Genomic DNA, 21,637 nt, shown 5'->3' with positions numbered 1-21,637 from the left:
TCTGGGTGCTTAGGGGAATATATATTGATGATTGTAATATCCTCTTCTTGAATAGATCCTTTTATCATTAAATAGTGTCCTTTTTGTCTTTCTTTATGGCCTTCATTTTAATGTCTATTTTGTCTGATATGAGTATTGCAACTCCTGCTTTCCTGTCTTGTCCATTGGCATGAAATATCTTTTCCCATACCCTCACTTTCAGGCTATATGTGTCCTCTGCCCTAAGGTGAGTTTCTTGTAGACAGAAGATTGTAGGTTTTTGCTTTTTCATCCCATCTGCCACTCTGTGTCTTTTGATTGGAGCATTTGGTCCATTGACATTTAAGGTAATTATTGATAAATATGTATTTATTGCCATTTTAAACCTATTTCCCAGTTGATTCTATGATTCTCCTTTGTTTCTTTCTTTTTTTTGGTTGGATGATTTCCATTTATTTTAGGTTTGTGTACTTTTCTTTTTAGTTTTTGTGAATATAATGTTTGGTTTTGACTTGTGGTTTCCCTGTTTTTTAAGTATGTTAACCCTTCCTATATTTTCTTGCTTTAACCTCATAGTCCTATAGGCTCAAACACATCATTTAAAAAAAACAGTCTAGATTTTCTTACTTTCCTTCCCCACATTCTATGATGAAAGTCCTTTTTAAATATCTTAATATTTGTCTTTTGCTGTTCTTTGTGTTTATCGTCACTTTTACAGTGGGTTTATTTTTTTTTCTCTTAGATCTGTATACTGGCTTATTTAAGTGATTGCTTTCCAATTGTGATTTACTCCATCCTATTTCTTCTTATTTTTTTAAATTAGAGAACCCTTTCAGTATTTCTTTTAGAATGGGTTTAGTATTGCTGTACTCTTTTAGCTTTTGTTTTTTGGAGAATTTCTTTATTTCTCCTTCTATTTTAAATGATATTCTTGTCGGGTCATATTATAGGCTGCAAATTTTTCCCTTTTAGAACTATGAATATATCTTGCCACTCTCTTCTGGCCTGTAGTGTTTCTCTAGAGAAATCAGTTGATAGCCTCTGGAGGTTCCCTTTTAATTAACACTTTGTTTTTCTCTTGCTACCTTTAGAACCCCTCTTTATCTTTATTTTTTGCTATTTTTATTATAAAATGTCTTGGTGTGGGCCTGTTTGGGTTCAACTTATTTGGGACCCTCTGTGGTTCCTGTATCTTGATATCTGTTCTCTTTAGAGTTGGAAAGTTTTCAGACATAATTTCTTCAAATATATTTTCAATCTCCTATTCTTTTTCTTTTTTTGTCTTTTTGCTATTTCTTGGGTTGCTTCCGTGGCATATGGAGATTCCCAGGCTAGGGGTCGAATCGGAGCTATAGCCGCTGGCCTACGCCAGAGCCACAGCAACGTGGGATCCGAGCCACATCTGCAACCTACACCACAGCTCACAGCAACGCCAGATCATTAACCTACTGAGCAAGGCCAGGGACCAAACCCACAACCTCATGGTTCCTAGTCGGATTCATTAACCACTGCGCCACGATGGGAACTCCTCCTATTCTTTTTATTCTCCTTCTGGAATTCCTATTATGCATAGATTGGCCCACTTTGTATTATCCTATAGATTTCTTATGCTTCTTTCATATTTTTTCATTTGGTTTTCTGTCTGCTGTCCCGATTGGGTGATTTCCACTATTCTATCTTCAAAGTCATTAATTCATTCCTCTGCATTATTCATTTTGCTCTTTAGTTCCTTTAACTCAGTTTGCATCTCAGCAAATGAATTTTCTAATTTTTCTTGGTTCCTCCTTGTATTTTTCTAGTTCCTTTCTAAAGTAGTCTGCATTGCTGTTTATATCCACTCTTAAACCCTTCATACACCCTTAATTCCTTCAGTATTTTCACTATCTCCCTTTTGAACTCAGTGTCTATCAGACTGCAGAGGTTGGTTTCATTGCTTGCTACTTCAGGTGAATTCTCCTGTTTTAACTGCAAATGGTTCCTGAGCTTCTTCACTTTGCTTATATTTTTCTTTTTCTGTGAATTTAGCGAAACAAAACTGTAGTCTTGGAGGGCTATTTCTATGCCAGAGCAACCCCTTGTATTTTAGGGGGGTACTATTTATTTTGGGCCTGGTCACTTGGATATTTGCTGTCTCTTTCTTTGGTGTGAGGCAGCTGTTATCCCCCGGGTACTGAGTTTGTTTCCAGGGAGACGGAGGCAATGGGTAGGGATAGTAGTCAGTACCTGGTTGCTGGGCTCTTGACAGCGAGACCTGCAGGAAGATGGCACAGGCTACTCCTAGTTGCAGGACTCTGGGAAATAGTAACAAGCCCTTAGGAGATTTAGGAGGTGCCTCGAGCATTTGTCAGTGAAGGCAGCAGGGTGTGTGAATTCCCAGGGTAGTGAGAGCAAAACAGGTGGTGTTCAGTCACAATGCCCTCCTCTGTGGTGCCCTTTGAGGTGGGTGGGGCCACAGGTTCATGGACCCCTGGTGGTGGAGGGCCATGCCCACCTCTGGAGTCAGAGATAAATGTGGTGGTTTGCCCCCACCAACTGTAGACCATGCAAGAATCACCCTGCCTGCCTAGCCCACGTAGAAGGTGCTGCACAGGCTGCTCCTAGCTGTAGAGTCCTGGAATTGACATGATCAAGCATGTCTGGGTGTTGCCCAGAGCATTTGGCAGTGGCAGCAGCAGGGCAGGAGTGAGAGTAACAATGGGTGGTACTTGGTTGCAGTGCCCTCTTTTTTGCTCACCTCTGAGGTGAATGGGGCTTCAGGTGGAGCCTATTTACAGACCCCTATTGGTGGCAGGCCACGCATCCCTCTGTTTTCTGAGATGACTGCTGTAGTTGGTCCCTGCCATCTGTAGATCATGCAAGAGGGACCACGCCATGCTTAACTCCCTGTCCCCTGCTACACTTAGCCCACACAAAAGGCACCCAGTCATCTGTAGCCTGCACAAGAAGTGCCTGGTCTCCTGTAGGCAATGCAAGTGGCCTCTTACCACCTGTAGCCTGTTCCAGAGGCTCTCTGCCCTCTGAGACCACTGTGTGAGCTGGGAGATTCTTATGGTGGTCCATCCCTCCTCATCTTGTCCTACCAAATAATGACACCTTGCTACTCATGCAGACCCAGACCTCCGCCCATGTTCCCCTGGCTGCGGCGTTCCATGCCCCAGCCCATGGTGTTCTGCACCCCAGTCCATGGCACACTTCTCCCTAGCCCCTCAGGCTGTCTCCACACAGCCAACTCTAGTCCTCTCCCAAAAACTGACCTCCAGAACTTGAGTCTTAATGCCCAGCCCTTGACTGAGTGTCTCAGTCTGTGGTATCTGGGGTGGTGGTACAGATGATCTGTGTGGCTCTCACTCTACTTTGCCCTCCTCAGTCCAGCTGCTATGATTTTCTTGGCAATCTGGAGGTCCTTCCTTTTTGGCTGATCTCCCTGTAGGCTAGGTGGCTTCCCAGGGTGTAGGTTCACTTTCTCTTTCACAGCTTCCTCTCAGGAATGCTAGTCCTATCCTGATTTCTTTTCCCTCTCTCTTTCTTTTTTTCCTTTATTCTACCAAGTTATGTGCAGGTTTTCTGGCCCTTTTGGGAGGTTTCAATTCTTCTGCCAGCATTAGGTAGATGTTCTATGTGAACTGTTTTACATGCAGATATGTTTTTTGATGCATTTGTGGGAGAAGGTGAGCTCAAAGTGTTAACCCTCCTCCTTCTTGATCCTTCCCTTTCCAACAAATTTACAATATAGAATCCACAAATAATAAGGATCATCTGTACAGGTGTGCGTGTGTGTGTTGTGTATGTGCGTGTGTGTGTCATGTGTATATGTGTATGTATGTTGTCCCATCTAAATTAATTTAAGAGGAGAAATTTGAAAATATACTTTAACAGATATACAAATCTAAAAACCTAAATTGTCAATATTAGTAATACCTGGGCAGCCCTAGGATAAGTGGAGATTCAGCCTGACCATTCACCATGTCTCTGTTTACCTTTGCTGAGTAAAGACACTGATCCTCAGAAGCATAACATTGAGAACTTCAGTTATTTACAAGACGGAGCTGTAATCCTTCCACAATATTTCTTTGCCCAGTCTTTAATTTCATGTTCTGGTCTTCAAATTCCCACAAAGAGAGAGATTTTTGTATTCTTCAGATACCCCACCTCTCTCTCTTCTGTACTTTCTTCACATTTACTATACTACTCTCCACCCTGTTACAAGTTGGAGAAGCACCATAGTTATATACATAGTGTCACTTATTACTTGTGAACTTTAACTTAAAAAAAGGAAAGCCAGTCAAGTATGAATACCACCAACAGATGGTGTTAGTGCTTACTTATATAGCACTTTGTTCTAACCGAGATATTGAATTTGAGGAGAGACTTTCAGAACTAAATATATATGTCAGTAAAGCAGCTTTTATACTTGTATGTGTGCCCATCTCCTCCATTTGTCTGTTATTTTTGAGGGCAACAGTGGCATTTTACTAATTTTTGCAGCCTTTATGTGTATCACAGTATATTATACTGTAGAGTTAGATCTCAATAAAATATAATTTATATTAACTAGAGTAAGGCATTATCATTGACTGCAAGAAACATGAATTTCAGTAATGTGAAAAAATACACTGAAATATTTAGCTATAATGGAGAGGAAGAATTATTGGTGAGTTTTATTTTCTTCTTTATGTCTGTATACCTTCTAATTTTCTTGCAGTAAACATAGTATTAAGTTTTAATAAAAAAACAATTAAAAGGAACAACCTGGAAAACCAGAAACAACTTTCTAGTTTTTCAAACTGATGAAGCTAAATGCCAAACCATTTTTCTATAGATAGTAGAAAATTTTCTGAATTGGAAAAGAGAAAGCAAAAACATTTATTTTTGCAAAATTGGCAGTAATGTCCCCGCTTTCATCAAACCTGAGCAGGTGGAGCAAGAGCATTATGGAAAGAAGATGCAGCATTATAAAAGCCTTTTCATGTGTAAGGAAGAAGAAGGAGAAAAATGTGACTAGAATATGAGGAAGAGAAGGGGAGAGACAGACTAGTGCCTACCACATCACACTGTGTCTACCATTCTGTTGGCTGTTAAGTGGATTGGATATCCAGGTAAAGATTGATGAGAGAGAAGAGAGTGTCAAGAATGTCTCTTTAGCTTTGGCTGGTAAGCTTGGATGAATGGTGATGTGGAACTATATGCTCCTCAAATGTCTATTCAAGAATGTCAAATTCGGCCCTGATATGGTGAATTTAACCTGTCTGCCATTACAAATATAATGTAGGCAACTGTAAATTAATATTAATAATAATAATAATAAGTAATTTTGTAGCCCATATTTTTTGCTAGTCATTATTCTGAGAGCTAAATATGCATTTAATTCTTCCAATAAATCTAGATTTTTTTATCAGTTTCTTTTTACAGATGAGGCGCAAAAAATGCATGTGTATATTTATAAGCTATTCGGTGGCAAGATTATGGGTAATTGAGAGACAGAGGATCAGATAATTGTGTAGGATTGCTAAACAGTTTGATGGCTCCTTTGAGTCTAGTGAACTCAAATTTATCATAATACCAACAGGCCATGTTGTGGAGCACTTGGCCACTGGAGTGAAAACAGAAAAAGCAGAGAGTAGGCAGCATGAGGCATGAGGTTTTGCTCATGAGGTGTGATGAAAAGACAGAAGATCAAGGGAGTTTAATAATATTACTAAAATACCTATAAATAATACAAATAAATGCACATATCTACAAATAATACAAATAAATAAATCCCACTGTTGGTGGGAATGTAAATTGGTGCAGCCACTATGGAAGACAGTTTGGAGGCTCCTCAAAAAACTAAAAATAGACCTGCCATATGATCCAGCAATCCAGGTCCTATGCATATATCTGGATAAAACTATAATTCAAAAAGATACACACACCCCTAATTTCACAGCAGTACTATTTACAATAGCCAAGACATGGAAACAACTAAACATCCCTCAACAAACAAATGGATAAAGAAGATGTGGTAGATATACCCAATGGAATATTAATAAGACATTAAAAATTAATGCTATTTGCAGCAACATGGATACACTAAATCAGAAAGAGAAAGACAAATACCATGTGATATCACTTACATGTGGAATCTAAAATACAACACAAGCAACTTTTCTACAAAACAAAAACTGACTCACAGATATAGAAAAACAGACATGTGATTGCCAAGGGGGTATAGGGTGGGAGAGGGAAAGATTGGGAGTTTGGGATTAGCAGAGGCAAACTATTATACAGTATGGATAAATAACAAGGTATATATACCCATATCTATCTGTCTATATCTATCTGTCTATCTGAGTCACTTTGCTATATGGAAGAAATTAACACAACATTGTAAATCAACTATACTTCAATACAATTTTTTTAAAAGAATACTACTGAAATGACATATGATAAGAAAATGGAAAAAAAAAAGATGGATCTGGGGATGGGCAGAAGTTAAGGAATCAGTCTGGAGCCCCACAGAACTCTTAAAGATCCATAAACATGATCTCTATATGTGTTGTAAGCCTATGCTCTGCCTTAGCTTAACCTCATAAAAATACTATCAATGTGCTTGAACTCTAGAAAATTGTGCTTATTCTCAAACTCTAAATCGTAACCCAGTAGATTCTCTTTAAGTGCCAAGGAGCTCAATGAAGTCTAATCCCCAGAGTTTTGTGCTTTGTATGCCTAATAAATCTAAACTCAATAAATCTATTCACTGTTAAGATACATTCTCATATTTATTAGCCTTTCACTTTAATTAAAGGTTTATTTCTCTCTGTGTGTTTTAGAAAAGTGGAAGTCAAAACTATAAATCTAAACCTTAAATAATGAACCTTTTCTTTAGGCTCATAAATTGGCAAAATTATTGCTGAGGTGGCTTAAATAATTAACGATTACTATTAACAAATAGCTCTGGGCAACACAATCTGAGAGAACACCTCTGTTTTTTTAGGCATCAATGGAACATCACTAGTGAGATATGTAGAACAATATTTAGGTTTGGATGGGGAAAAAGATAAACTGGGACCCTCAAGGAGAATGGCACCAAAAAGATAAATGTCTCACAATTTTGTGATTGTCCTATTCTTCGGATTTTCTTAGGCTTGCCAAATCAATGTGAGGAAGAATATTCTTTGCCTTGCACTACTGTGTAATCAAAGTTATTTGCTTGCATGTTTTTGAAACTAAATGATTCTGACCTTTGCTAAATATTATCAGCATAAAGGAAAACTGTCCCTTTAAAACTTGCCTCTTGATGTTAATAAATTAGAGAGCTCTCACAGTTCCATGCCAGACTCCATTTGTTGTAATGTTGAATTGAAGTTTCCAGGTGAAATGAACAGCTGCCAAGCTAGCCTTTCAAGAAGCTGCCTTTGGGAACATAATACTTTATTATCCATGTTGTGCCATTCTATGCTGAGTAGTAGTTAAAATAATGAGAGGTTTGACTAAGTGATCTATTTCAAGGCCTATTTTCTCCTTAGCTAGCAGAGAACCTTCAGACTATTCTATCCATCTGTTCTTCCTGAGGGCTCAAGAAGCCAGCCACTTGGCTGAAACTAAAATCTTTCACCTGTTTTATTTTATTTTATTTTATTAAAAAATAATTTGTAAATTGAATTCAGTCTCTAATAGGTTTATCTAAAACCAAGCTTTTGGGTTTCCTGAAAACACTTTTTTCACTAGTTAAGCATATTCTCCATTTGTTTTTGAGTTTAAAAGTTTGTTAGTTTCCTGCAGCCAGTAATGAAGGGAAGTTCTTTTTTTAACCCCTCCAAACTCCACAACTGATTGATGACAGACCAAAATTTACTGTTATTTATAAGTCCAGTTCTGTTTCTTTCTGGCAGAGTTACCTTATAAAGGCTTAGGGAAAGATCTGATAATCTTGGAAATTTGGTTTGTACATCAAATCAAATAGCTTTTATTAAGCAACACTTGAGTACAAATGAATCAAAAACACATTTTATATAATAGGGGGAAATGCCTTTGGAAAAAACATATATTGTGTCTTTTCCGAAGAAAAACAGTTGACAATTTGTTGTGATGATTGGCAAAATTAAGGGCATGTATGAGTTTTCTTTGGGAAGAAGTGGAAGTGAAACCGAACACAGCCCTGCAGGGCTCCTAGGTGCAAAGGCCTTTCTGTGTCCTCCACTTCTTGTTTTTAGGAAATGGAACTTATTCAGCCACCACGACCTTCCCTGAGTTCCTAGGGACAGGTTCAGACAGTTGCTGATCAGGGAAGAGGAGATGCAAAGACAAAGGGAGGAACAGTCAAGGATAGCTTAGAGTCCTTCCTTGTCCTTCTCCCTGGCTTAACTTCACCCTAAATACAATCATTCATAAGCTAAAGATGAGGCACCCTGAGAATAATTGCCTGTGGGTTAAAGATTATTAGCACATGACGTTTTTCAGGAACTCTCCTAGTATGTTCTAATCTATGATCAATATGCCCTTTTCACAAGTATATCTTAGGCAATAAGCCAGATGACCACCATCATGATCATACTGAGATCTCCTGACTCCAGCTTTGATGACTAAGATTCCCCCAAAGAAAGAGGAATGCATGCTCGTCCCAATCCTGATTCCTATCTGAAAACCTGTTTTTCTTCTTTTTAACTATAAAACTCCCTACAATTCTTTCTAATGGGCAGGGTGGTGGGGGGTGGCCACTGTCTTTAAGGCATTGCCCTCTTTGCCTGGCAAAGCAATAAAGTTATTTTTTTCTCCTTTGCCCAAAGCTCTTGTCTCTGCATTTCAATTCGGCGCTGGCAGACAGAGGCCGAATTCTGACAACAGAAGGAATCCAGTTTTCAGGGGAGACAGAGAAGACTTTGAGTTATCTTTGGTCATGAAATAGGATAATTCTTAATATCTTTTTTATCTCTAGGAAGAGTGACAGAGAAGGTTAGGGTAATTCACCTCCCTGTATACAGAAGAACTATATTCATTAACTGCATTGTAATTGGTGTTTTAAAAATAAATTTCCTGTCATGCAATGCAAGACTGGAGGGAATGGAAATATTCTAGCATTTTGGACACTATGACAGGCACTGAAAGGGGCTAATTTGTGTCTGGGTCTCATTCAATATTCCCAGACACAATATTAAATGCACCCTATATTCATCCATGGAGCTAGAAATGGGTACTCACCATTGCTCAGCCTGTTCCCTCTCATAGCTTCTAGACTATAAATTTGGAAGAACCCTTAGAAGTCCTCTCTTATGATTGTATTAGATCTCAGAATATAGGTCAGTTTCTCACAAAGGTCTTTTTTTTGACACTCTTCATCAAAATTATATCTCTGTCTAGACTTGTTGCTTTCTTAGAGAACCTACTTGTCTTCATTACTAATCATTATTACGATTGGTAATTAAATTTATTTTTATTTGTCTAATATCTACCCTCCCATTAAACTGTTAGTTGTGACTATACTGTATACCTCCTGTGTCCAGATAAAGAGCCTCGCAGCATCACCTCTGCTTTCTGATGCTAATCTCACAATGATGCCTTTCTTGGATCCAGAGGTCTTTTATCTCTCTTGCTCTCTCTCTCTCTCCTTTTTTTTTTTTTTTTTTTTTTTTTTTATCTCAAGGGCCACATCCAAGGCATATGGAAATTTCCAGGTTAGGGGTCCAGTCGGAGCTACAGCTGCCAGCTTATGCCACAGCCACAGCAACATGGGATCCAAGCTGCATCTGTGACCTACACCACAAGATGTCTTTTATCTCTTGAGCTTCTCTTATGCTGCAGCCTTTAGGAGGCCCACCCATCAAGCAGGTGTTTGCAATCTGGAATGCAAGGAGTTAATGTCCTCAGGGACAACTTTTATCCAACAGGGTCAAGAACTGAGAGAGAAATGCTTTGGTCTATTCTTGGGCTGGCAAAACTGAACTAATGGACTTGCTCTTGTGTACAGTGCCAGACCTACAACCGGCTCTACTTTAGTATTTGCTATGTAATTGCAAATGTGACTCACTTGCCCACATATTGACCAAGATGTTCACATGCACACTGGAAAGGTACAATATTTCTTAATTAATACCTGTCCCTGCTGTTGCTGAAAATTAGCTGAATTTTGAATCCTCCGAGGGTGTCAAAATAGTTTGCTTTGCACTGCACCCAGGGTTCTTTGGTCCTTTGTCAACTGATCAGCTGCACTCATCTTCATTATTGTCTTTTACTGGACTCTGTTTCCAGACTCCAAATTCTCCTTTTCTGACAATATCTGAGCTAGTTCCTCCTTGCTCCCAGGTGGGGCCTTGCAGACCCAGGAATACTCCCCCTTGTACTGGAGATTGGATCACCCCCCACCTCTTCCCCACTGGGTTCTGACAAAAACATCAGTCTCCAGCACTCCTCTGTTTCATAATTCTCATTCAAAGAATCTATTTTTTCTCAAAATTTCACGGCAAGCTAGCATCCAGGTTTATACATAGCTCCCTAATAAATTGTTGTCTCCGGAGCTGGGGAATTCAACCCAGCTGACTTGAAATTAGTATTTCTATCCCAGGACTGAAATTGTTTAGAGATTTTCAAAACCAATTCTACCCTTTGAATTATGACCTGAAGCAGAGGAGTAATCAATGAGCCTGGCTTTCGAACCAAAGGGTCACTTGCTGCAAATAGGCAGCCCAGAGTTCTGAGGAAAACAAATGTCCCTTTGGTGGTGCCAGGAGCAGAGCTCAGCACAGCAGACCTAATGGGAAGCCATTTGAAACTGAAGTTCTAGTCCAAACCTCTGTGTCATGCTTAGAAGGAAAAACTATTCACCAGGTCGTGTACATTATAATAAGCCTTGGATATTACAAGGTGTTTTTTTTTTCCGGAATACTTCTTCCCTGTCAGGCATGAAATGATTAGTATACTATCTAATCCCTATTTGAAATATAGGAGGGTGGAAAATTCCATTTAAAATGTAATGAAGGGGGCATTATCCCTATTTTATTGATGAGGAATCTGAGGGTCTAAAAGATGAAGTCCCTTGCTCAGAGACAAAAGGTGGTTGACGGGGGATTCAAAGTAAAGGCCCTGTAACTTCAAAAGTCTCACTTTTCTACAATAACAGGCAGCATCTCTAGCCCAAATAAGCCAAAACCAAAAGCACATTTTGTTTGAATGGATAACTTCTATTTTTACCTTGAAAGGTAAAATTTTACTTTGGAGGAATATCAATTATCTTCCAGGTTGTCAAGTCAAAATCATACTGGAAAGCTAAAAATGTTTTTCCCCTTGGAATAGCATATATTTCTCTTTATATCGCACACCTAAAATGTTTAGAACAGACATCTAAAAGTGGAGGATGGGGAACATTGACTGTAACATTGACTGTAATTTTTGTTTCTTTGGTTGTGATTCTTCACTATCAATTTGATGGTGAAGTTTTACTTTCAATTCCTAAACCCAGAAAAAGGAATGTAGTAATGTGGGATTGTGGTGAGCTGAGGAGACAGATATGGTCTTACAAAATGTAGGTGGTGACCGTAGTGCATTTAGTTCTATTTCCCAGTTTCCCTTTAAAATTTGGTTCAGGGGTTATATTCCTCTACTGCCCCTCAGTGAAAATTTGGGCAGGCTCATGATTTTTCAGTTCCCATTTAGATTAAGCACAAACAAACAAAATAGTCATTGTGTCATAAAAAAAAATCACAATTCAGACATTCGACAAAATTAATATCCAGTCCCACATAAGAGTTAAAATTTTAACTGGATTTAGGACTAAATCTCTGACTTAATCTACTTATGGCAGAGGTTGGAGAGAAATGGGTGAAGGTGGTCAAAATGTTCAAATTTTTAGTTATAAAATAAATAAGTTCACGGGATGAAATGTAGGGCATGGTGACTATAGTAAACAATATTTATTGCATATTTGAAAATTGCTAAAAGGAAGTAGATTTAAAGTATTCCCATCACAATAAAGAAATTGTGACTATGTGAGATGACAGATTTTAACTAAATTTAGTGTGGTAATCACATTGCAATATATCTATATATCAAAACATGTTGTATACCTTAAACTAATACAGTGTTGTCAGTTTTATTTCAAAAAAATGGGGGGGGGATTCAATATGGTTTAGTTAAAAAAAATCTCTTCAATATATGATACGTATGTGTTGTAGAAATAAATGAAGACCACTCCCCACCCCCTCCAATCTCTGATTTAACCTACTTCAGACAGAAAGCCTGCATGGGGAAGGGTCTGAGATGCTTCTATTCTCTGATTTCTTCATGCTCTCATTCTCCATTATCCTGCTAGGCTGAGGGCTGAGGAAGATGGAGTCCATAGGTCTACAAGTCAGTTCTTTCTTGCTTTACTTATTTAGCAACATGGGCCTGGGAGAGGGCTAAATTAGTGATCCTGAGGGGGCCTAATTAAAGATGAAAGCTAGGTATTTCTCTTGTGAGGACTTTTGTCAGCACTCTTAAGGCTACCTGCTTGCCACCTCTTTCCTGTCATTTTCATCATTAGCTGCACATGTCTGTCTCCCAGATGGTCTCTTGTAACCTTTAACTCTGCCTCAGAGCCTCAAGCCTTTCTTTGTGGTCCCTGTCCCCCTGCAGAAGACCATACTGGAGGACTCTGTACTTACCACCCAGCCCAGTCCTCATCAGAGGAGAACAGTCCTACAACATGCAGGGTTTCAGGATGAACTGAGGGCTTTGGCCCTAAACCAACTCAACCACCAGGGATGTTAGTCTGACTGACCATTGCTTTCTAGATTTCCAGGGATCTAATCAGTCTCTGGTTGTAGTTCACTTTAGCTCCTTCAGGCAGGAGTCAGGAAATGCTGTCTGTCTTTGGACTCAAAACACTCTGAGTGATATCCTCATCAAGGATATTACCTAAAACTTACAAATAAGAGAAAAATATTCCCATGTGCCCTTTCAAATTCACATAAGAGCTCTGTCTGACTAGCCTGTCCAAAGGTCATCTGTCACTCCAGACTAACATAACATTTTTGACTTACTATTTAATAATAATTATCCCTCAGAGTCTGAAAAGTTAAATTTTAACTTACAAAATAATGAGTTGCAAATTAGTTTTGATCAATAGATATGCAAATTATATTTTTATTAAAGAAGATTAGTGATTTCTATTATTATAATTTTTTATCCTATAGGACATTACGTAATTTTCTATATAATTTTGAAATCTTATCTGGCATTTATTTTTTTACTAAACACACACACATATATAGTATAGGAATATAAATATATTCTTGCTTTGTCATCAGGCGATTAATGAGTTAAGTAAGCTATTGACGTACATTCATTGTTTATTTGTGTGTGAGTTAACTTTTTGGAAATTATATTTTGATGCCCTTGCAGCCCACTTTCTAAGTTTGAAGTTAGAAGATGGTGCCTTTCTTCTCATTCCTTGAAAAGAGAGAGTAGTGAGAGTCCAGCATCATAACACCTCTTTCTGAAGAATCGTGTTCGCCAATGTGCTTCACAATAGCCTCCCTTCACACTCTGGCCCCTCATGTTCATGAAGTGAATGTAAAGAGTTGAGATTCTGGGAACACGTTTTGGATCATTTCCTTTGAAAATGGGAATATGAAAGATATGTTTCTCACTTATATTCAATTCCCTAATAAACTATCCTCTCAGTCAACCTGAGACAGAAAACATCCTATATCTTGTTATGCTACTATTAAAATAAAAGAGCAGATTGACTGAAAGGGCAAAGGCAAACATGATTATATTTGACCCTTGACTCACTCATTCAGTAGGAACCTGAATTTTTCACATATGCAACACCGTTTTATTTAATAATTCAATTTTGTTTCTAATGTGGACCGGTTGGCAGTATTTTTTTTGAACTTTCCATTTTCACAGTATTGATGTCTAGAAATTTCTGAAAGAAGTCAATAAGAATTGGCCTATCTTCCATAACTTGTGAAGCTGAGAACTGTTTGCTATTTACATAGAGCAGGTACACTGTAGATGCTGAAAAGGGCATAAATTCGAGAAAGGGTCCTCATCTCAAATGTCATCTTTTTATATATGTAGCATCATCCTTTTGTTTAAAGTGATTTTGTAAAACATCAGATTTCCTACATAAAATCTACATCAAAAATACCTTCTGAGGAGTTCCCATTGTGGCTCAGTGGGTTAAGGAAAGGACATTGTCTCTGTGAGGATGTGGGTTTGATTCATGGCTTTACTCAGTTGATTAAGGATGCAGTGTTTCTGCAAGCTGTGGCATAGCAGATGTGACTCACATCTGGTGTTGTCATGGCTATGGTGTAGGCTGGCAGCTGTGGCTCCAAATTGACCCCTAGCCCAGGAACTTCTATATGCCACAGGTGTGGACATAAAAAAATAAATAAATAGATAAATAAATAAAATTAAAAAAAAAAACCTTCTGAGATCATTTATAAATGGAATCACTTATCTGACTGGGGTTATGTGGATTCCTGTAGAGTTCACAACCCTTCAATATTATCAATAAGGGTTCCAGGAACATAAAAAGTCCTATTATATGTGTCTGCATATGACTTGAAAACTTGAAGGCAAAATAAATGCAAGACATTTCATTTAACACATGCTTTGAACAGAGAGGAAGTATTTGTGATTACTATTTAAAAGGGACTGTCAAGAACTTCCAAGTTGGGATTTTCCTCAGTCATTCTATTTCACTTTCAGAAGATTGAACCTTTGGAAAGTGATGAGGTCAGCATAGGCAAGCCCAAAGTGGTTGAGAGGTTGAGATCTTTACTAATTGCTTGGGGGCATAAGATGATGTCAACTCAACAATTAGGAGATGTCTACAAAGTTTCAAATTTTTAATAAACTAGGATCCCAAGTTGATTGATTATCATTATAGTGCTGAATTTTCTGGGAAAATACTAAAAACAAAATCATCCCCCACTCTACTAATTTATGTTCAGGCCTTGCAATCTTTGAAATGCTTAAAATGCAGGTTGTAAAATGGAAGTCTAAAAGAGAATTCATTGTGCCAGAATTGACAGAGGGCAGCAGAAAACTTACAAGCTGTCCTCTAGTCGATTCAAAAAGTAATTAATTGCAGCTGCTGTTTTGCAGCAAGCTAGGGAAATGTCACCAAATACAGAAAACTCCAAAAAGAATGACAGGGCCTTCCTGTAATTTTCCCAGCCTAAACAGAAATGAGATGAATGCATTGTGACTGCTGTAGGTAATAAGACTTTGTAAGATTATTATAAATAGGGTGCATAATTAGTGTTCTACAGTTCAGTAAGCATTTTGCGTTGTTTTTGTGAATTTGGAGTAGGCCCCAATGGCTTGACAAAATATTCACTCTCTCTAAACCAGGCAAACATCTTGGCTTCAGACACTGCTTCTAAATACACTGACTGTCAATTATTTGTGAAGATGAATTTAGAAAATAATTAAAACATTAACTACAAGGAGAAGAATTAACAGGGAGTGAGTGACTACCATGTGCTGGCCATGTGCTCTTCATTTTACAAACTACGCATTACAGGTATTATTTCATTTAATCTACATTAGGCAACTATTCCTATTCTCTTTCATATATGAGAAGCTGAGGTCTGGAGAGGTAATCTTGACCAATATATATAGATAACAAATGATGTTTGAACCCAGATCTAATTTAAAATCCGTGATTCTCTAAGTTATAATATCTTACTTTCCACAGATGCCTTCAATGTATGGAAATTTATATTGTGTATTTTTTTTTTCCTTTTAGCTGCTCTTTAGAGTAATATTTGCTATGCATTTTAGTGAAAAATGTTCAAGAAGAGCAAATGCATTTACTTTGGAGAGGCCAGTGAAGGCTACCACTACAAAGGGAAAAAAAACAAACAAAAACCCACCCCAAAAAACATGTTGAATTTGTTAATGGATGGGAGGCAAGCACCATCCATCACTCTGTGCTTGTATCTGCAAAGGGGAACTCATAAATATCTAAAAGTTTTCCTTTATTTTTGGTAAGAAGTAAAAATAGGAGGACTAAAAAGAATAGGGCTATCTGATTTTAAAATGAAAGGAAGCCATCATCAGCTTAGCAGAATGACAGTAAAGAAGAAATACATAACTCTTTGTACCTAGAGATAAAGTGGTACTTTAGCTCACAAGACCATCAGAACCAAAGACATCTTGAAAGCTATGGTGTGAACTAGGATCTGTGTAACTGGGGCCTTGTGGGAAAGGAAATACGGGGAAAGAGTAGGCCAGGTTTCTGAGGAACCCATTCGTTTGGATTAGTTTGTATAATCTAAACTAATAGAACAGAAAGACTCAAGGTACAGTGGCTTAATCATTATGGAAGCTTAATTTTCTTTCACATAATAGTTAAAAATAATAGGTCCATGGCTGCTAGGGAAGCTCTACCTCCTTCATGGTATATTTTCACCTCTGGATCCCTGGTATCTGCATCTGCCATCACACCTGTGTGCCAGTCAATGGCAAAGAGGAAAAGGACAGAGCAGACCTGTACCATTTAAGAGCAAGATTCAGAAGTGGTACACATACCCCTGCAGTTTAGAACTTTGTCATCTGTCCACAAGGGGCCTGGGAAGTGGAGGCCTGTTGGCTAGCTGTGTGCTCTGCTACAACTCTGAAAGGAGAGTATGAATATTTGTAGACAACTCTCAATATCTGTCACACCCAGCCAGGAAAGAAAGGATCCGAGGTAGCTGAGCCCCAGGAAACATCATGGTCCAATGGTTGAGTTAGGGATGTCCCTCTGTCTCCTTAAATTTCTTCCCTTGTTTCTGGATACCTCTTTCCTTTGCCCTAACTATCTCCAGAGGATTACAAAGTAGAGGAAAGAAATGCATAGTGGTTAAGTATGCAAGGTGGGGTTTTGGTACTGAAATCCCATGATTCATCATTCTATCTTTCTGGGGTTGATGGCATTCAAAAGACAAAAACAAAACCAAAAAACAACAGGAGTTCCTGCAGTGGCTCAGCGGGTTCCAAAGCCTACTAGTATCCATGAGGATGCAGGTTCAATCCCTGGCCTCACTCAGTGGATTAAGGATCCAGTGTTGCCATGAGCTATGCTGTAGGCTGCAGAGGCAGCTCAGATACCACGTTGCTGTGGCTGTGGCATAGGCTGGAAGCTGTAGCTCCAACTCAACACCTAGCCTGGGAACTACTTCCTTATGCTGCAGGTGCTTCCATATGAAAAGCAAAAAAAAAAAAAAAAACAACAACAACAGCTAAATGGGAAATAAAAAGACAACATTTACTGCCAGCTAAGCATATTACACAAACAAGTGTAGGGATTTGCTGGATTTATTTTGTATTTTTTTTTCTTTATGAAACATCGGCCTGCAAGCCAAAGTACACTATCCCTAATCCTTGCCATCTGGGGGCTCTGGAGTTGACTCTGAATCTTTTTATCCTACAAGTTACACATACAAGAATGGAAAGTATGCTTCACACACATCCCTTCTACCTCAGTCTGGGATGGAACTGCAAGTGTGAAGAGGCTGGTGGACTGCCCAGCATGTGCCTGTCCCATGAGTTTCAGACACGGAAGAGAGAATACTGCATTTATGTGAAAGAACTGGAAGCAAGAGGTCACTGTTGGTTGGATGTCTTTTACATTACATTCAGTACTTAGATCTGACCAATTACTTCAGCCTCTCCTCCTTTATGGGAGGTATTAATGGGTAGAAAGAGGAAGGAGTGGTAAAGGCAGAATTTTCCTTCTCTTTGGTTGAAAGTATAAAAAGGGATGATAAAATAACATACTAGTTCCTGTGGAAGAAAGTACAACAAAAATAAGCCATATATCCACTGGTTAATTGGTCCCATTGCTAAAATGGTAATTCAAAGAGAAATGTTTAAAACAAAAAGACTTCAGAATGACATAAAATAGACAGATCCAGTTATGGTTCTATGTATGGTAGCAATCTAAAGAAAACAAGGCACAAAGGTGGAAATACATAGCCAAACCTTCTTTTGTTGGACATAAGAGGAAACAAGTAAGATAAAATGGGCACATTAAGTATTTGCGGTCTCCATGAGTTTGTTTCTTTTCAGTAGATAGGTTCATTTGTGCCATATGTTAGATTTAAGATATAAATGATATCACATGGTATTTGTTTTGTAAATGAACTATAATAAAAAATTTAAATAAAAAAGAACTCGTGGTCTGGATGCGTTGCTTTTTAAATGGGATGAAGAAACTCCTGCTGCCAGCTACCCCAGTGATCATGCACTTACAGTCAAGAAAAGCTGTTGCTCCAGCCAAGCCATATATTCCTTGAGCTGCTGGCATGTACTTCAGCCTGAGTGTTGTTTCTGGGGACCTACACAAGAGCCTGAGATTTTCCTTTACTTTCATCTCAGTACTCAGATGCTGCTGCTGAAATTGAAGAAAAGTTAAACTGGGCCTTTTAGCTAGGAAGGGTAAGCTTAGGGTTACTGATCCATCCATGAATGCAGAGCCTAAATTTAGTGTTGGTGTAACCGAAAGCCTGTTTGTCCGTTAGTAAAATGGAAATATTAACAAGTGTTCAAATCATTGGGTTATTATGAAGATGAACTAACATTATGAATGCCAAGAATTTAACACAATGCCTAATCTGATGTAAGAATTTAATATATTATTGGAGTTCCCGTCGTGGCTCAGTGGTTAACGAATCTGACTAGGAACCATGAGGTGGCAGGTTTGAGCCCTGGCCTTTCTCAGGGGGTTAAGAATCCGGCGTTGCTGTGGTGTAGGTCGCAGACAGGGCTCGAATCCTATGTTGCTGTGGCATGTGGTGTAGGCCGGCGGCTACAGATCCAATTCGACCCCTAGCCTGGGAACCTCCATATGCCACAGGAGTGGCCCTAGAAAAGGAAAAAATAAAAAGAATTTAATATATTATTAACATTATTATATTGTTTTGCAGATGTTCACCATAGAGTATGCAAGGCTCTGGAGATCAAATAACAATTAGTACACATTTTTGCTTCAAAAGGTATACGATCTAAGACTGAAAGATAAATATAAAAAAATTGAAACAATAGAGTAATACTTGTTATGTAATAGACATATTTACAGAGTGTGCTACTCATCAGGAGAAGTTTTATAGAGGAGGCCACCTGTTTTGCATAATTTAATTCAACAGGAAAGAAAAAAATTTAGAAACTGTTTTACTAACTCTCCATGCATAAGGAGAGTCGCATCTCCAGTTTGACCCATCTCCTCAGGAAATTTAATATGGTGAATTTATATTATCTTCCCTCTATATTATCCTCCCTGTATATTAACTTCCCTTATATTATTATAATTATTATATTATATTACATTATAATATAGTATTATATTACTTTCCCTTATATTATCTGCTCTATACCCCACCCTCACAGTGACAGATTACATCTCCCCTTTCATGCATTTATATTTAAAATCTGGAGTTCCAGTCATGGCTCAGTGGTTAACGAACCCGACTAGTATCCATGAGGAAGTGGGTTTGACCCCTGGCCTTGCTAAATAGGTTAAGGATCTGCCGCTGCTGTAAGCTGTGGTGTAGGTCGCAGACATGGCTCGAATCCTGCATTGCTGTGGCTGTGGCATAGGCCGGCAGCTGCAGCCCAATTTAACCCCTAACCTGGAAACTTGCATACATCAATGGTACAGCCTTAAAAAGACAAAAAATAAAAATAAATAAAAATAAAAAATAAATAAAACCTATGTCCATTCCTGGTTTGATTGTGAAGTGGGAATGGCATTTCCATGTCTAGTGTTTATGAACACCTAGAAATTATGTACATAAAATGTTAAATATAGTCTATGATTCACTGAAAGGGAATGAGGCAAATTAATAGGATCTCAGACTAACAGAAAAGCAGCTGACATGCTGAGGATCCTCCTTTTCTTAATCTGATGAAACCTCACGACTAGAAGTTTTAACATGGTGGAGAGATCAATGAGAAACAAAATTTGTAGAGGTAGGGCAGAGAATGTCATGACATTGAATGAAGACCAGCATACAATGAACATAATGACTTTCATCATAGGAGCCACTATGGCTAAGTAGATGAACTGGCACATAAAAAACAAAACAAAACAAAACAAAAAAACTGCCAAATGCATGAAAGCAAGGATGGGAAATTGATAGCCTCGGGGCAATTCCTAAGAAATGAACATTTGCTTGGATTTTCATGCCACACTGTCTATACTTAGTAGGTGTTTTTTTTCCCAGCTATGGAGGCTTTTTCTAATTACCAACCATTCCTGAGACTGGATTCCCAGACTGGATCACCTTCCTTCTTTCTAAGAAATATGTCCCTGACATTTGTGTTTCCTCCAGTGTCCCTTTCCCACATCTCCTAAAAGAGGACATGTTCAGTGATATGAAATGAGGTGTCTGACAATGTAATCAATAGAGCAGAAACCTGTCTCAAGATACTCCGGGACCTGAGTCTCATATTCATAGAAGGTGTTATTACTTTGGGTTCTGCTAGGCGGTCAAGTCTTTCTGTTTTTATTAATTGCATCTCCCAGCTGCAATGGATAGAAAAGATCTGCTGCTTTATGAGTTTTTTCATTTCCTGAATCTGGCAATGTTTTGGACTCTGAACGGGGCAAAAAAAAGTAATTGACAAAAGCAACAGTTGTTGTTTGTCTCATACAATTAAATTGCTAGAATCAACACCAGAGGTGATGTTTTAAGGGGAAGAAAGATATATTGGTCATAAACGTCTTTGCCATTTGTTGAAATTACAGTTCGATTTGGAGATGAAATCTGATAAAGTAAACAGAGCTAGACTGGAGTTAGGATACCTAGGTTATGCCTGAGTACTCCTGCTGACTTCCTGGGAAGCTTTCGCTAAACACACCATGCATTTCTGCACTACAGTTGCTTTGTGTATATTGCTCCCAAATGTTGGGAGCTGTGCCTATTCTAGAAGACTAAAGGATTTTTTATTTGGAATTATAAATAGAGAGAGAGCAAAGTACTTGATATAAAACTCTAAATTATAGCCAGGACATGCAATCTGTGTAGTTAAACAGTGCCCTATGCTTGGTTTAATGACCAACTATTCTTTTAAACAAGAGGCCCCACATTTTCCTTTTGTACTAGGTCTTGTAAATTATGTAGCCAGGCTTGATTATCACACAATCAGTTGTAATGAAGAACACTTAATAGATATAGATCTCTATACTGTAAATTCTTTTCTTTTAAATGATATTAACAATTCATTCATTGTTTTCAAGTGTAATTTGCTTTTGTTTTTACCTCGTAAAAGTACTCAATATTAACTAATTTATTATAATACTTTCAGGAGTAATTTTTGCTAGATTTTATAAGATACAACCACTGTTGTCTTAAGAGAAAACTACTAAGATCCTCTGGGAGTAAAGAACTTGTATACTTTTGAAAAACACTCCTGGGCCAAGGTAATTTGTTGTTGTTGTTGTTGTCTTAGATACTATTGAAAAGACCAGTTTCTAGGTAGAAACTGTCTTCCATCACCTAAAGTCCCTATGTGGCCAACAACTGTCAGGCAGAATCCCAGATGCAAGTCAACTCAATAACACCCAGCAGAGTGACAGCCACTGCTGTGTCTGCCATTATAAGCCGAAATTAATTGATTTTTTTTCTGAAAATACCTTATTGAGTATGATGAATCAATGACATTAACAACATACGTGGGGTAAGGGGCATACTCTGACCAGCCT

This window comes from Sus scrofa, chromosome 1 (assembly GCF_054392235.1).
Source record: "Sus scrofa isolate SSC_HxYL_T2T_F1_AM1 chromosome 1, Sscrofa_HxYL_maternal_Yorkshire_Landrace_v2.0, whole genome shotgun sequence".
NCBI classification, from domain to species: domain Eukaryota; kingdom Metazoa; phylum Chordata; class Mammalia; order Artiodactyla; family Suidae; genus Sus; species Sus scrofa.
The sequence above is the reverse complement of the archived record's forward strand: the minus strand, read 5'-3'. Positions refer to the sequence as shown.